We start from the raw sequence: 13,868 nt of genomic DNA on the forward strand, positions 1-13,868 counted from the left end.
ACACATTTCTGTCTTGAAAACCAGAGAACATCTGCCGCGCTGCCCCGCCGAAAGCCGGGCCTGGAGAGGCTGCATCAGAAGAGGGGAGGCAGCCGCGCTGAGCTGCTCAGGCTTGCCTGGAGCTCTCCGCGGGAGGCTACTGCCCCGCACCGGCCACAGCCTCTCCGCTGAGCCTCCAAGCCCTCGCAGGGCGACCCTCGGCTCCATTCTGTGGGCAGCCCCACTGCTCCTAAGGCTCAGGGGAGCAGGGGCCTCTCCACAGCCCTCAGGTCAGCCTGCAGCGACGACTCGCCCCCAGCCTCCTGGCCCGAGGAACGGGTCTCCGGACCGACGGCGGAAGGCGGCGCTGCGTGTACCGGGGCGGCTCCCGAGGAGGCGGCCGCCCTGGGGCGCCCAGTAGCCCAAGAGGCGGCCCCACTTCCCCCCAGGCAGAGGGCGGGTGAGGTCCTGACTCGGAGGGGTGCCGCACAGCCGCCCCGCTCGTCCCGCTCGCAGCGCCTCCGGGAGCCGGTAGCTCCGACGCCCGCCTGCCAAGGTAAGCGGGGCAGAGACGGATTAACCGGACCACCTAGGGCTCCCAACGCCAGCCCGGGACCCCGACGGGGCGAGAAGGCGGAGGTGCCTCCGCGGGCAGCGTGAGGCGCCCGGGTACGGCGTGGTGTATGGGGGCGGGAAGTGAAGCCGGTGAATACCGGTGCTTGGGGTACGGCAAACCCCGCTCCGGGCACTGCTGGAGGTGCCCCTGGAAGGCGGCAGCCCGGAGTGGGCAACGTGGGTGCCAGCAGAGGGGAGCCCGCCAATCCTCACCGTGCCCCCTGGACCGTAGCCAGCTCTTACACACAGGCGCCCCTCCGCGGGACAGGAACCCTTCCGACGGCAAATGCGGCCTCGGCGGTCAGAAATGGTATTTAGTGCTGCGGTGCTGGGTCCTGGCGTTGGTTGTGCTCTTCGGTAGGGTTAACATGAGTCAGACCTTCGCTGTGTCCAGACCCAGAGGGGGCGAGTAGGAAACTGGTCATTTGCAAGGATTGCAAAAGCTTCGCTGCAGCCTCGTGAGGCAGGTGGGATCCCGGTGGATGCACGGTGTCCCGTTTTAGGTGCTGCTTTGGAAAAGTGAATGCAGGCAGGAGACTGCAGACGAAGAGGCCTGGCATGAGTGGGCAAAAGTACACCATGTGAATGTGCTAATCCATCCATCTTAAACTAAGCATGCAAGAAGGTGGTGTGACTATGCCAAAGCAGCCGGTACAGGCTTCCAGGGAATGCGATTTACATCTTGCTGCTGGTGGTGCACATGGCCACATGGTTTAGGGAAGAAATAGATGTGTCTCCTGACTTTGAGAAGGCCCATCCTGCGTGACACCCTCATCTGAATACCATGGAGAAGTAACATAAATACCATTGCCGCAAGCTTGGGGTAGTTTTTCAATCCCTTGTGCACCAAAAGAGAAGTTATTAAATCCATTCATTGTCACACTGGGAAGATGGATCTAGTAGGGTCTTTTAGACAGCGTATCATCCAGCCTGTCTCAACTGTCAATAAAAAATTGAGTGCAGGAGTACAGCCTACAAACAAAATATGCCACCATACTGGGACAGACAGCTTGACTTTGTGAGGTCTTTTCCTGCCCCAGATTACTCTGATTCTGTGATTAGCATGGCTCAAGCTTGACTTTACCCCTCAGTACTTCTGTTTGCAGGAATTTGGCAGTCATTTTTCTTGTTTGGTTCTAGTTCCCCTTTGTGAATTACATGACATACATGTTTTGTCATCTGTTCCTGACTTGCTTCTAAAAAATACTCATTTCACATATGACTCTGTTAATGTCACTGTTTACTTACCCTGCTGCTGCACAACAGTAGTGTAAATGCAGTATTACCAGGAATTGCTTTAATACATCTGTTTCATTAGACACAAAGAGGTAAGCCCCAGTGCTGCAAAGGGCTATACTAGGTGACCTGCTCTAGCTGTGTAGGCTCCTACTGATTTGTCTTCACAAACTTTACAAAAGTGGTTGTTGGGCTGTTTTTGTTTGATTGGTTTTTTGTTTGTTTTTGTTTGGGTTCTGTTTGTTTGTTTTATGTTTGCATTTTGTTTGGTTTTTATTTGCTTTTCTAGTGACTTTGCAAAGAACATGAATTTAGGTTTAAACTTTGTTTAAAACAGAATGTTTAACTTTTTACTGAACCTGTTCAGGTCTGTTTTCCCCTGTGGGCTTTCTAAGGAGACTATTGCATTTAATTGTACTTCATGCTTTGTGCAAGCATTACTTAAAAATGGAGATAATTTGTGTTGAAATATGGATTACAAATGTCTTTGGGAGGTTTAATCAATGGCGCATTACAGATAGCGGAGTGATCCTTGTTTTATATTCTTGGAGAATTCTGATCCATCTGGGAGCACATGTAGCTGGAAAAATGTACTGTCTCTGGAAGGGTACTTTCAGTCATTGACTGTGTCTTCTCTTTATTCTCTGAATACCTTCTGGTGGGTACTCAGACTCTTCTGGTGTTTGGAGGCAAATGTGACTGAAACTTTAGTTATTGAGTAAATTGTTCATGCTAAAATTTCTCAGTTATTTAATACGTAGTATCTTCAAGCAGGACATGATGCCTTTGAAGTGCTGGTTTGTTTTGTTATCAATTGTATTAATTCCAGCTAAGTTTGATTTTTACAGATCAAAACTCTGATTCTCACTATATTTGCGTAGTGTCTACAAGATCACATGCTGTAACTCATGCACCTGTGAATCAGGCTGTAAGCTTGAGCTTTTTTATTTTATGAAGCTTTAGAGATGCGTATGGGAGGGTAACAATTTGCACAAAGGGGGCAACAGTATGAATAGATGAGCCTGCTGGATGTTGTAACAGCTTAACTCATTCCTGTGGCCTGAGATTTCTGAGGTAGTAAAGAATTTACCCAACCCACTAAGATTTTGCTTTTGCTGTGTCTCACCTCTCCTGCTAGAAGAAGTATCTTACATCAATGAGAGGAACAAGAGGCAGAAAGCTTTCCTTCTCTTGGTATGCAGTATGTAGTGAAGGGAGAGGTGGGACTTGGGTAACCTGTGAATGGAAAGATCAGCTGTTGCATCTCTTGGGCCCTACAGAATGTTGAGAAAGCTACCAGTCTGGAGTACTGCTGGAGCTGAGAGGAGGTGGTGCCTTGTTCAAGAGAGGACCTGTCTTGACTGCAGACTCATGAACATCTGTCCTTTGAGAAGAAGATCTGGGAATGTGGATTTTCTTGAAAGAATGTCTGTGTTTCAGAGGTGGATTTACAGGAATGTAGCTGGATATGGTTTTCATGTGTATTATTCAAATACCAAAGCCTCTGTCATTTCCTGCTCTCTTTGCAAACTGCATGTGTTTTCCTTTCCTACAGACCTCTTTTTCACCTTTCATTTCATTATGTCTGAACTTGTTTTGTTGTAGGCCTGTCTGACCTGCTGTGATAATGAAGTCATCGTCATGGTCAGGTGCTGATCTGGGGTGAAAGTGAAAGGCAACTTCTAATTTGCCTGCAGCAATATAGAAGCTTTAGGTTGTTTGTTTTGGAAGTTGTCTAGTGACAGTGCTAACTTGCATCCATCTATGCAGATGTTCCAAAGCACTTGTTGGACTTTATAGGCAGGATCCTCTTCAGCCGACTTTAGACATCAGTATTTTAGTCAGTCACCTGAGGTTCTGAGTCACCTTTACAGTCAAAAGAGAGAAATAGATACTGCTAAAGCTTGATTCAGGTGCCCAGTTTTAGACAGCTACTGTGAATTATGCCCTATAAAATTGCCTTTCTTTTCCTTCATTGACTAAAAAGAGCCTGGGATGACCAGGTCAGATGCAAATGCTATAGAAACTCCACCATATGTCTTTTCATGATTAGGAGTGATCCATGATACCATAAAAATGCTTTTGGAAAAGGAGGCATTTTAGGCAGCTTTCCTTATCATCCAGCCTACTGATTCATGGCTATCCTAGATATTAACAGCACAGCTGCCAGTATAGGAGATAGTTTGTTGTACTGTGAAAGTAAGAAGCTAGGGTATCATGTTCTTAAGTTTCTGTAGAAGACTTCATGAGGAGCATCTACATGAGGAACCATGAACATGTGTTCCTCATCACCCCTTTATTAATTTATAGCATTGCTCCTGAGCTGCGACTGAAAAGGTAACGCACACGACTTTGATCTGACTTACAACTTTAATGTGAGAGTTCACAAACTAGTTTTAGAAGGACTGTTTAAAAAGTTCAAATCTGTCATTAGTTTCAAAGCCTTTCTTCCAATAAAGTGACCTTTTAGACCTGTGGCTAGCTAATTGCTCTCAGAATTTTTGCTACCACGGGCCACGTCAGCCAGCACACAGCACTTCTTGTTCCTTCTTGTTGACCATTGAGCCAACATGCCATGAGTTTAGGCTCAAATAAATTAGGGCTACATTTAGGGAGTAGATGTATTAGGAATCCTAGAAGAAGAAGAAGGTTCAGTAATAAAGTTTTTCTTTGATGCTCTTTTGAGGAATACATACAGAGACATTTGTGATAGAAATTTTGCATGGGATGCATCTCCTCAGTCCATTTCTGCTTTTACTTTTACTCTGTATTAGCTTATAATCTAAAGCAGGGCATGTAAAAGTGTGACATGTGACGCTGATATTAAAGGATGAAACTCCCTGTCTATCTGCTGTCAGTGATGGACAGGCTCTACATGACTGATATCACTAAAAACGGAAGGTTCTGAGTTGTCCTCAAACAAGCCAAGTGTTACAATAAAAAATTTGGTGATAATCTTGCCATTGTACCTACACCTATCAAAGACAGTGGGGAGGTATGGGGAGCAGATCTGCCGCTAGCAGCATGGCTGGTCCATCAAGCATAGAGGGAACAGCTAGGAGCTAAAATCATAAAGGCACTCACCTGATGCTTTGGTTGGTAAAAATTGCAAATGACCTTCTGAGTCCCCAGTTTTAGGCAAAATAATGTGTCTGCCTAGAAGGCTCCTCACCAAGGGAGTAGGCAAGTTCTACAGTATTGTCGCTTAACCTGCTGGCATCAAGGCCGTATAGGCAGCAAATTTAAACTTGCTCCTCAGTGGCCTTAGTTTTGGTACTGTCACTGCATCTTCAGGTAAACCAGACTGCAGACACGGTTACTTTTTTTCCACCTCAGAGCAAAGTTTTCATGTACTTTTGAAGATTTTCTAGTACTCCCTAACAGAACTAGATGCCCCCATTCTCATTTCATATGGGAATTTCATTGAAGCACCAGAATAAGAAGGATGTATCAGTCCAAAAAGGCATTTTTAAAAGTTTATGCGGTTTTTGTGTTTGATTGCATATTTTAAAAAATAATCAATTAAAAACCAGTCAAGTCTACATTACTGGTTTCAGTGCTTTTTGATTAAATCCTGTATTTGGAAGATCTGCCATACATGTGTCTTGGAGGGCCTAAGTTGCTGAAATAACTCTGAGCAAGTGAGAAAATGCGCTAAAAACATGAACACAGATAACATTCCCAAATACGTGTGGTTACAGCTTAGTTTTGTACTTTGATGACCACATATTCAAGACTGAGAGGAAGACAGCAGGCCTAATGGTTGAGCGAGCAAATAAACATGAGCCAGTGGTTTTGGGTGCCAGTGCTGGGAAGGGATTCAGCATAAACTTAACTGCAGTTTTGTCCCATGGGGGCCATGTTCTTCCATGAAATTCAGCAGAGCTTTTCATATCTAGATTGACCTCCTTTGTCTCCCCTGTGTCATGATGGAGTTGTTGTCTCTGACCAGATCAGTCATTCCATCCCTCCTCCACTTGATAAGGAAAAAAAGAGAGGGAGGTAATGGCATTTCCTTCTCATGGAAAACCTTACAGAAGTGGAAGAATTACACCAGAAATGTCAAAAGGTTCTTCTCCCGTTGTTGCATTTTCTTCCCATAACTGTTTCCTTTGTGTGGTTCGGGGCTTGCTGGGCTGTGGCAAAACAGCCACAGCCATTGCAATGTAACACCCATCTGTGGTGACTTCAGGCTTCCACTTTCCTTACAGATCTTCATCTGAAACCCACTGCTTATAGCTGTTTGTGATCGCTGTGCGTTATATAGACTGAAAGAAACAGCTTTTCTAGGTGGAAAATTAACAATGGGCCTTGAAATTGTGTTTGGCTGTTCAGTCAGTATTGCAGCTGAGAGACAGGTTCATAAAAAAGGTCTTTAATTTGATTTTTCTACCACTTACCATGGTACTGAGCACTGTACTTTGGCGAAATACCTCTGAGTTCATATTAAAACATTACGTGTTTCATTTGTCTTTAATACACAAACCATATGAAACAAACAGATGGGTTCAATAAATTATTTACTGATTTATTTTCCCCTTTTCCTTCACTCTTATCTGTTAGATCATTTAACACTATTATCTTTTCTGCTTTCAGTCTTCCTTTTCCATACCGTGTGTGCCCTCTCAGACATTTCTGGCAGTAGTAACAACATGTAATTATAAGAGATAAGGTGGTGTCTTAAAGTTTTTTGCCAATGACTGCTGTTTAGGAATAAGTTATTTGTATGTATAGACAGTTCTGTTATGGATCCTTGTAGCATATCTTACACTTCCTCTAATGGCTCATTGTGGGAGGGAGTGAATACTGGAAAAGATGAGCCTTCGATTAGTCAATGTAGCAGCTCCTGCATTTAAATTTTGTACTGTAACTTTTCATTCCTTTTTATTTCTTCCTAAGCTTGTGCCATTATTTTAATTATTCCACACTTAATATCTCTTGATTTTATAGGCAATTGGGAAGGGAAGGGATTTTCTGCCATTGTGGAACCCTGTATGTTTTCCTCTCTAATCGATGGGGCTTCCTCGTCTATCAGTTAATACTGGTTAGACAATCTGTTCATGTGGGATCAGCCTACCTTATGGGTTGTGAAGCTAAATATAAAAATCTTCATTTATTAGAGAGCCACAATATCTACTTCCCATAGCTCAGTGACCTGAGGGTAAGGAAATTCTGGAAATAGTTCAGAAGTAGCAAATGGGAATGAAATGCTGACAGCCCATCTGACCCGTTGCAGAGTGGAGTTAGGCTGAGCATTCTGCTGGATCAAAAAATTAGTGATAATTGCACTATTAATTGCTGTCAGGTTTTTTAAGGCCCAGACAGTGTCTTGTTGTCATGTAAGTTCTTTACAGTGATGTTGGGTAACTGCAAAAAATGGGAAGGAAAACATTACACCAACATGAGCAAACTACAGATTGTAAGAAGGAATGTGGAAACAGAACAAATTTATGCTACTCAGACTTACATTACTCTTACACTATTTTTCTCTCCCATCAAGGCAGGGAGTGGGAGGGATCTAGAACTGAGATTCGTATTTTCTGGTAAACTTGTATGTCTACAGTTGTTTATACCTGAGTAGAGCTGAAGTAGATGCATTATCAACACATGACAGATGAGCCTAAGTCATCTGGTGGTTCATGAGATGAATCCAGCTCAGGGGACACACTTACGTATAGTTTTCTGCATTGGCCAGGAGAAGGTAAAATGGGGAATGGAGATCTTGTTGCTGTGTGCCAGTAATCTGGCACAGAATAGGGAATTGTTTTTCTGCAAATTTGTGTGAAGACACAGGACTTGAAATATGTCTCCTCTTACTTTTTTATTCTACACAGAGAGTTTGTGCTACCTGTATGGCTCACTGGGAGGAAGTCCCCAGACTGGACCATTCTGCAGTAAATAATTTTGTGACAAAGGAAAAAGATGTCCAAGTCTGTAGCCATGTGGTATTTCTGTAATATTTTTAGACTGAAGCACGTTATCTGCTCAGAGTATGTTATGTAAAATGAGCAGAAGTGGCACTGCTTTTGAGCTCCAAGAAAGCTGTCAGGAGCTGACAGGAGGCTGCAAGGTGAAATTCTGGGAAGCATAGAAATTGCTCCCCAGCTTTCTTCTCCCTGAGCTTGTGCTTTACACTGGGGTTTCTTTTTTCTCCGTGTATAAGGTGCTTTTAACACTCAGTCATCAGCAGCTCAAATTCATTTGGGATACGTTTTCTGGAGTCCAGGATCTAGATTCTGGCTGTGCCTGAAAATGAATTTGGAGAAGAGCTTGGTGAATGAGCTGGTTTGCACCCATCCTGCGTGCCATATCAGTCTACACTATAGCCATAGCGTACGCTACTTGACACTGGTTAAATGTTTTTCCTGTTGTCTCTCATTTCAGCACAAGAGCCCTTTGCTCCCCACTTCTTGTGGTCTTGAGTAATTTCCTCCTGACATACCATGGATAGCTTCTAGGTAGTCCCCTGTTCCTCTCAGCCTTTCTCACCCAAGCCTCTGGGATCATTTAATGATCTTGCTGTCCCACCTCACCCAAAGAACAGGACCCACAGCTGCTTCTCCCAAATGCCACTCTCAGTAGGTGAGATAAAGAAGAGAGTATGTGTTTGGGGCAGTGTATGGAGGAGAGGGGAAGGCTGGAGGGCACAGAGGTGGTGAATGCTGAGGCAGCATCGTCTGAAGGACGACCTCAGACTAAGCACACTAAAACTCCTCTCTTTCTCTCTCTGCAGCGGAAAATTAAGTACTCAAATATATAACACTAAAAAGATGTTGGTGTACTTGTGCTCTGTTGGTGCACTCATGCATAGAAGTTCCTGTGGTGGTTAAATTACCATCATCTTGGCAAAACAAGGGTAAAATACAACTGCTGTCATCATTAAAGTGCAGCAGTGTAGCTTTCAGGTTTATGAAACATGTGTCTTTTGGACTAATAAAGACTTCTTCTAAATTCAGTTCTAACTGCAGGCTCGTTCCTGTAATGCGAGTTACCTGTGAATTTCCAGAAAAAAAAAGAATGAGCTTTCAAGAGGTTTAATTGTATAAATGGCGTAGTTACAATTTCTGTGCAGTCAGTTCCATAGTGTATGTAAAAGTGTGTCTGGAGCAATCAATGGAAAACACTAGAAGTGTTGGTTTGGGGTTTTTTTTGTGGCATGGTTACCTGAAGGTGCTCTAGTGCCCCAGGTTAACATTAGAAAAGGATTCTCTCGCATTTATCTCCCATTTTTATTTTAATACAGAGCCAAATGTGACTTACTTTTAAACTAGGAAGGGTACTTTGCAGTTTTATCAGTCTTCCTGCAGCTCCTAGTGTCTTAGTGTGCTTCTTTTATTCCATCATGAGCAGAACTATGACATGTCACACCCATCACTGAGGTAAATATGCAGTGTAATTTCAACTGCAGATATACCTACAGTCATTGGCACACCAGATTTCCCAGAAGGATAGGGGATATGAGTAAGAAACTGCTTTCAGAGTTACCTATGTGTGCAAGTTTTTTCTTGGAAAATGCCACGCTTATCAATGTTAAGTAAGTGCAGAGCTGGAAGCAGTCTAATTGCTTTTGATCCGTCCTTTCCAAAATATGAGTTAGTATTAAAACAGAAGAGAGTTACAGGGTCATGTGATGTAGGTAAGAAAAAGAAAAGTCAGCATGCTAATGGCCAAATCTGATTGTGATTTTGAAAGCTTGGGAGCAGTTGCCATTTCTACGTGATCACTCCAAAACTTCAGTTTCCTTTCTCAGTATCTGCTGGAGTTAGGAACCATTTGGATTATTCTTCTAGACTGAATTCTGCAGAGGTAGATATTCTCTTGTGTTCTATTTCATAAAAATTGACCTGAGTGTCTGTTAGGGAATTTTTACTAGACATGATGAAGTAGCTGGCTAACGAACTTCCATCTTGCCTCGCTTGAGTATATGAGACATTTGAGTAGCTGGAGTTTTTCTTGACATCTAAAATCATTGTAAGAAACCTAGTTAGATCTATTTTAGACTTGCTGTCAATTGGGCCAGCAAGTTGTCTCCAACAGTGGCTAGCATCATGTGCTTCAGAAGTCGGTATAGAAATCCTGTGCTGGAAAGCATGGTGTAACCTGGCTATCATGAAAGCTTTATATCAGTTCAAATTGGTGAAGCTTTTTTTTAGGTCTTGAAACATGAAGTTTATCATGCTTGCCAGAAACTCTCTGAAATGCTAACACTTCTAGCTATAACTGCTTGTAGAGAAAACCAATTCCTCAACTTGCTAACTCACCAGTTTTGATGATGTGCTTCACAATTACACTGTGCATGTGTCCCTGGAACTGTTGTGCAGACTTTTAGTTTCATTTACTATCCCATTGATTTTGAGTTACAAGCCAGGACAAAATGATGCCTCAGTAGCTTTCCTTTAGGTTTTGATGCATTTTTTTATCATACTACTTTCACATCTGTTTCCTGTGACAATCAGTTATCCTCTTTCCAGCTTTGCTCTTTATGGTGGGGCTTCTGTCACTATCATCCCTCTTTCCTCATTATCTTATCTTTTTTCGTGTCTTTGATATGGGATGATCTACTTTGCATAGTCTGCTGTAGGTAAGGGTAGATCTCTGATTTGAGTGATGTAATCATTGGGCTACTGGTGGGCCTCTCCAGAACATTAAAGATTTCTTTGTTCCACCCCAGGAAGCATTTAAGCATGAAGCGTTAGCAGAGAGTTACAGTGCTGGTAGGGGTCACCTGGGTAGTCAAACAGGTAGTGTTTGGTTTGGTGGACTTGGTGTTCCACCACTTACACACTGTAGTGCAGGGACTAGGAGGTGAGGGTGTGCCTTTGATCTTTCTGTGTGATTTGTAAAAATGTACTTCATGTATTTTTACCCTTGCTAGATGCATATGTAACAGTTTAAGAATAACAACAATGCTTTGAATTTAATGAATGTGTCCTAACTGTTCACTAAGTGGACTGGTTCCTAATATTGTTGGTAGCATGAATCTGCTGTATGTTCTACTGATACTATGCTGTTCCTCATTACTTCTTTGTTTGTAGCCCTAAGGTTGATTAAACTGCATCAACTCAACTGCGACTGAGTTGCAGAGATGGTAATCTCATGTGCGATACCGTTGGCGTTTCCTGTTCAGTATTGCACAAGCGCTATGAGCTTGTTTTCAAATTGCAAGTGCAGAAACCTTGTTACCATGTGACTTAGACCACTCTTCCTGTTGAAAGGGACTGTCTTTCACTAACTCGCACAGCTATCAGATTGTAACAGTTCAAACTCTGCTTGGTATAGTACCATGCTTGGGTTTTTGAGCTATACCATATGATCACCATGTCAGCTTTCATGATATTTTTTCACGGTTTCTTTTTAAGTAGGGTGAATATTGTGCCATTGTTTTACTACTGATTCTGTTAGCTTCCTGCCAAGTAATAATGGTTCTATCAAGCAATTCCATTTTCTATGTATTGTTCATAGACATAGTGCTATGTTGTCTTATGTCAGTGTGCAAATCACAAAACTTTCTTCATTCTTAAAAAAAAAAGTTGTTCTATTATTCTCTCTAGTACTTAACAAATAAAAATATATGTAACCCTGCAAAAATTGCATCCTGATTTTAATGATAGAAGGAAAGGCAGATCCTGCTTGACCTGCCAATGGGTAACAGTAAATAACATACGTGAAGTTGTACTTAACCCTGGTAAGATTGTGCATCTTGACACTGAGTGCAAGCACTGCTTCTCCATTCTTGCATCTGAGCAAGAAATTTCTCAGTCAGTGTTTTTCTTTGGTGCTCTTGAATACTGGGCCATCCCCATGGGAAAACAGTGTTGTTCACTATCAGCAAAGTACATTCATTGCTCATGCAAGCTCAGCAAGTTGGACCAGGGAGTGTATGCATCCGTCCCTGTGGGCTAGCTTGCTTTCTGTGCATCTGCCAAGTTTCTCTGGGTTTTGAAGTGAGATAACTTCACTCCAGCTTCCCAGCACATAGCTCAAAGAATGTATGAATTTACATCTCAATTTCAAAATAAGGGTATATAGGGAATAGGTATTTAGGAGAGGGAAGAAGATTTGTGCAGGTCTGTTGCCAAGTTTAGAAATCCAGTGCACAGGAGTTTTGTCTTGTCATCCAGGGCAGGAGGGCTGGTTATTGTGAAAAGGAAACGGTTGGAGGCCCCCTCACAGGACACCTGAATGGTTGCAGGGAGGTCTGTGGAAATGACAACAAAACATGTGACAGAGAGAAAACAGACACCATAAAAGGCAGACTCAAGCAAGTAAAGAGAAGTAAGAACAAATACACAGAAACCAGGTTTTTTTGTCAGGTGAGCTGAAATGCAGAGATGTTAGAAGTACAAAGAGTACAATAAAATGAAGGGTTTTGTTATTCCCATCTTGATTTAGATTTAAATTATTTTTATCAGTAAAGAGGCTGCTAAATCTGAAATTGGAAAAGCAAAAAACCAATAGGTCTAGCAGGTCTGGGGGACTTCTGGTAAATGGTGGAGTGAACAAATGTATTGATAAGTGAAAATACGAGTCAATACGTATGTATCGTTTAAACCTGTGAGGGTTTATATACGTAAACTAGATAGTGAGGCTTTGTGGTAAAAATAGCAATGCCCTAACCCCTCAGATGCACAGCATGAGAAAGGTCGGAGGTTTTTTTAAGAGAAAAAAAAAAAAAAAAAGGTTTTTCCTGAGATCTCACTGCAGATTTGAGAATGTGAAATAAAAGGCAAGGAAATACCTTTGCCTGTATGCTTGGTGTTACTTCAAAAAGTGGTCTAGAAGAAGTCAGTTTGGAAACCAATCACTTTTAAAATAGGTTAGGTTTCACATGTATGCCTTCCCACAAGCCCCTCCTTAGCATGTTTATTCTTGACAACCTCAATTTCCTCTTTTTATTTTAATTCTGAATATTTTATGTGCTTGCAATCTTATGCATAACATGAGAAACTTACTGTAAAGGTACTGTACTATTTTTTTCTCTTCAGTGTGTTGTAGTTGATAGTGATTTTAAGAGTTACCAGTATTAGTACTATATACAAAATAACGTGACAGAAAAGTTACTGTTTAGTGGATATAGAGGAGGACTGAGTATGAAGCTTGATATTCTTCTGGGGACTTGGGTAAATCTTTTCCCATTTTTTGTTAATGATAGCTCATACACCTGCAGGTTTCACTTTGAGTTTCTGGTTTGAATGAGTTCAAGGCTATTTATAAAACGACTTTGCTGGTCCAAAATGCAGCAACATCTTCCTTGAATGGGGTATTTCCAAAATCTGTGTCCTGCTTTGTCTGGTTTTGCCCTCTGTGGCAATCAAGTAAAAGAAACAGAAGTTACTCTGGAGAGGAGTCAAAGAGGAGGAATCCGGATGGATACTTTTTTGCAGTTCTGCATTTTGGGGGCTCATTTTACTGTCTTTTGAAAAGCTTTTCTAACCCTTGACAAAATGCGTGATGAATTTGCAGGGCTCTCATATCAGTTTAAGAGGTCATTCAGTGTGTTTTAACGTAAGAATATTTCCAGGGTTTTTGCTGATTGTGATGTTAATTTTGTCTTCCTGAATGCAATCAGTAAAAATTCAAGAGAAAAGAAAGATACCAGTAGGGGCAATGTCTTTGTGACAATGTGGCTTTAGCAGCCTGGTAATGATGATGGATGTCCGTTCATTGAAAGTAATACATATTTCCTTCTCAGAACATATGCTCAGGCCTTCTCCCTTCCCCTATGAGCCTAAAGTAAAAAAAAAACAAAAAACCCTAGTATTAAATATCATTTATTTGAATTGATAAGGGAAGGTCATCAGGGACAAACTCAGCTCCAATTTACAGTGGAAGTTCTTACAGAATTCCTCGCAGATGGCTTTTTCATAAGATTACATTGTTTTCCTTATGAATTAGATGTTTCTGAAGAGTCATAATATCATATAATTGCAAAGAAAGAAGCTCTAAATTTACTAGAACCTAAAAATCCTGTGATTTGGTGAAAGTATTGTATAAGCTAATATTCACTTCTCTGTCTCCCTACCCCCTTCTTTTTTTGT

General features: G+C 42.1%; 1 protein-coding gene across 2 annotated transcripts in view; it reads left to right on the forward strand.

Annotated features, from left to right (window-relative positions):
* The first annotated feature begins 438 nt into the window (after positions 1-438).
* APBB1IP (amyloid beta precursor protein binding family B member 1 interacting protein) overlaps positions 439-13,868 on the forward strand; it is a 63,408-nt gene continuing 49,978 nt past the window's right edge. The window contains exon 1 of one of the 2 annotated variants that reach the window (XM_080611408.1): positions 439-535. The gene's annotated coding sequence lies outside the window, so the exon portion shown is untranslated. Of the gene's footprint in view, positions 536-9,573; positions 9,637-13,868 lie in introns of those variants that run through there. The other variant, XM_080611409.1, reaches the window with a different exon arrangement.

This window comes from Psittacula echo (assembly GCF_963264785.1).
Source record: "Psittacula echo genome assembly, chromosome: 2".
Lineage (NCBI taxonomy): Eukaryota > Metazoa > Chordata > Aves > Psittaciformes > Psittacidae > Psittacula > Psittacula echo.